The sequence below is a fragment of the Tachyglossus aculeatus genome, chromosome 14 (genome assembly GCF_015852505.1).
Source record: "Tachyglossus aculeatus isolate mTacAcu1 chromosome 14, mTacAcu1.pri, whole genome shotgun sequence".
NCBI lineage: Eukaryota > Metazoa > Chordata > Mammalia > Monotremata > Tachyglossidae > Tachyglossus > Tachyglossus aculeatus.
In genome coordinates, this window is record NC_052079.1 from 8,804,001 (window position 1) to 8,808,030 (window position 4,030).

The following is a 4,030-nucleotide window of genomic DNA, read 5'->3' on the forward strand; positions in this document are numbered from 1 at the left end:
AAGTAGCGTGGCTCAGTGGAAAGAGCCCGGGCTTTGGAGTCAGAGGTCACGGGTTCAAATCCCAGCTCCACCAATTGTCAGCTGGGTGACCTTGGGCAAGTCACTTAACTTCTCTGTGACTCAGTTACCTCATCTGTAAAATGGGGATTAAGACTGTGAGCCCCTGGTGGGACAACCTGACCACTTTGTATCCCCCCAGTGCTTAGAACAGTGCTTTTCACATAGTAAGCGCTTAACAAATACCATCCTCATTATTATTAGTATTATATCCATAATGTATTTATTTAAATTAATGTCTGCATCCCCCTCTACACTTTAAGCTCTTCATGGGCAGGGAACACGTCTACCAACTCTGTTCAACTGTACCCCCCCATGGCTTAGTACGATGCTCTGCACACAGTAAGCGCTCAGTAAATATGACTGATCGATCGGTTCCCATACGTTATTGTAGATCTATCAATTGAGTCTCAAAGTGCTAGGCTTTTCTGGTTACCACTGAACCTAACATTATATCTGAGAAGAGGTGCCTGCTTCATTGGAGCCAAAAGAGAGACTAGATTTTCTAATGTGAACAAACTGAGGTGATGGATGCAGATGAATGCCAGCTGCCACGGCAGCATTTCAAGTTAATCATTTTGCTTCCTAGGTATCTTTATTTGTTCTACTTAGGTGATCAATGCTAAAGGAACAAAATACAAGCCATAACACGTGTCCACCCAGCCTAATAATAAATCCAGTGTTTGTAAATCAATCAATCATATTTATTGAGTGCTTACTGTGTGCAGAGCACTGTATTAAGCGCTTGGAAAGTACAAGGTGGCAACATATAGAGACGATCCCTACCCAACAGTAGGCTCACAGTCTAAAAGAACTGTAACACTGTAAAGTGTTACTTTGGGCTAAGCACTGTACTAAGCACTGGAATAGATACAAGATAATCAGGACAGATGCAGTTGCGATTGCTTTACATAAAACTTACAGTCTGAGGGAAAACAGATACTGAATCCCCATTTTACATGAGAGCTCACCTCCTCCAAGAGGCCTTCCCAGAGTGAGCCCCCTTTTTCCTCTCCTCCTCCCCATCCCCCCCGCCCTACATCCTTCTCCTCCCCACAGCACCTGTATATATGCTTGTACAGACTTATTACTCTATTTTACTTGTACATATTTACTATTCTATTTATTTTGTTAATGATGTGCATTTAGCTTTAATTCAATTTGTTCTGACGACTTGACACCCGTCCACGTGTTGTGTTTCGTTTTCTGTCTCCCCCTTCTAGACTGTGAGCCCGTTGTTGGGTAGGGACCAGTCTCTATGTGTTGCCGACTTGTACTTCCCAAGCGCTTAGTACAGTGCTCTGCACACAGTAAGCGCTCCATAAATACGATTGAATGAATGAATGAATTTTCATACATCCAGAGCAAAATATAGCACCTAGGCTCAGCCATAGAGTAGTCATTGGTGTGGCTGTCTACATCTGTAAGAGATGGGATTATATCTAGGCGGATGGGATCCATTGTTGCAGTATAACCAGTCCTCTTGAACACTAGGTTTTACCTGCTTGATGAGCTCCCAAATTAAGGAAATCTTGCCATTCTCTCTGCGTATCCCGCCGTATCCCATATGCACAGACGCGCAACCTGTTCTTCCAACTCCACATCATGTTCTATCCAGACGGATGCATGCGGTCGGAAGTGCTACTTCTAATTCCCTAACGGCATTCTATCCACGCACGTAGTAAAAAACACACCCTCTGGGTGAACCTGGTGTGTTTTCAAGCCACGGAATCACATTTGTGGTCCTGTTGAGCTGAGCGAAAGCTGAGTTTTTATTCTTAGTGAGAGCTGAATGGGTTATTAGCTGTTTGCTCTGGGGAAGCTGGTCTTCGTTCTGAGAAAAGAACCAGTTAGTCTCATGCAGAGTAATCAGCTGGGACTATCACAGCGGCTCAGCGGTCTGGTTAAAGCGGCTTTCTGATTAGGCCACGGAAAGCAATCACCTCCTCGCCTTGGCTATTACAGAGAAATCGGGTAAATAATATAAGCGATTTGTCCTGGCTGAAAAGTGGACCTAAAATCAGAAAGAATGCTATCTAGGGACGGGCAGAGAGACAGCTATATCACCTGGTTAAACATTTTCACTTCAAGGGAAGATTGAAGATCTAGAGAACTGCAAAGGCCAAAATAAACTTCTCGACAAGGATTGCTCCAAGAGGCTGATTCTCCTTCCTGAAGCCTTCAATCAACTAAACTGGAGGTACAAACAAGAAAACTCACCTTGGGCCTGGGTACACAAGGGGATCAGATGTAAAAACTCCCCAAGTGCTTAGTACAGTGCTCTGCACACAGTAAGCGCTCAATAAATATGATTGAGTGAATGAATGAATAAACAAGGAACTGACAAGACCCCACACAACTGCTGGAATGGTGTTTGACTTGAGGGTCAAACACATTTAAGCTCCACAGCCTCCTTAAAAGAACCTCGGACTCGGTGTCCGGAGACCGAACTTCTAATTCTAGCTCTGCCGCTTCCCTGCTGTGTGGCTTCCTGAAAGTCACTTAACTTCTCCTTGCCTCCATTCCCTCAAAAGTAAAATAGGGATGGTATTTGTTAAGCGCTTACTATGTGCCAAGCACTGTTCTAAGCACTGGGGTAGAAACAAGGTAATTAGGTTGTCCCACGTGGGGTTCACAGTCTTAATCTCCTTTTTACAGATGAGGTAACTGAGGCACAGAGAAGCGAAGTGACTTGCCCAAAGTCACACAGCTGAGAAGTGGCGGAGCCGGGATTAGAACCCATGACCTCTGACTTCCAAGCCCATCCTCTAAATGCCTGTTCTCCCTCCCCTCTAGATGGTGATACCTGCATCACAGGGACCTCAGAAAAGCCTCAGCACTTTGCAGGACGTCAAAGATCGGTTTACAATTAGAATTTGCAATTATTTTCCTGGGTATGCCTCCTGTTTCTGCCCTGGCTCAAGTCACAACTTGTTTCCCCCAATGGGCTGTTTCCAAGTAGATGCTCTTGATTAAAAGTGAAAGTGGACGAGTGTTTTTACGATCACACGGACTTTGCATTTCACCTTCATCCGAACAGCTTTTTAATTATTCACTAATGGTTACCCATTGAATATAGATGAACAAAAATTACGCTGAACCAAAGACAACTTTCCCACATTATCTCATATTTAGGGATAAAACAACCACGGGGACGAAACATAATCCAAATGCCCCTGCATTTAAGTGCACATTTCCCAGGTAACAAAATGAAAAATTTAAAAAATGCCAATGAAAAAGCGAAGGAAACTCTTCGGTACAATCATTCCCAGGAGTATCATCTGAATTTGTCGGGATATTTATTAAGTCATTCACTTGTGTTTGAGCACCTGCTGTGTGCACTTGGGAACAAACAGTAAGAGTAAGAGACCAACTGCTGCCCTCGAGGAGCTAAATCAATCAATCAATCGTATTTATTGAGCGCTTACTGTGTGCAGAGCACTGTACTAAGCACTTGGGAAGTACAAGTTGGCAACATATGGAGACAGTCCCTACCCAACAGTGGGCTCACAGTCTAAAAGGGGGAGACAGAGAACAAAACCATCATCATCATCATCATCAATCGTATTTATTGAGCGCTTACTATGTGCAGAGCACTGTACTAAGCGCTTGGGAAGTACAAAATAGCAACATATAGAGACAGTCCCTACCCAACAGTGGGCTCACAGTCTAAAACCAAACATACTAACAAAATAAAATAAAACAAAATAAAGATCTAATGGAGAACGATCTGTCTGCCCATGGAATTCTGTCCGTTCTGTCACATCTGCCATATGACCTTGGGCGAGTCACTTAACTTCTCTGTGCCTCAGTTACCTCATCTGCAAAAAGGGGATTAGGACTATAAACCCCACGCGGGGCGGAGATTATGGCCAACCTGATTAATTTGTATCTACCCCAGCGCTTAGTACAAGGTCTGGCACATGGTAAGTGCTTAACAAATATCACTTGAAAAAAAAAAGCCCAGTGAATC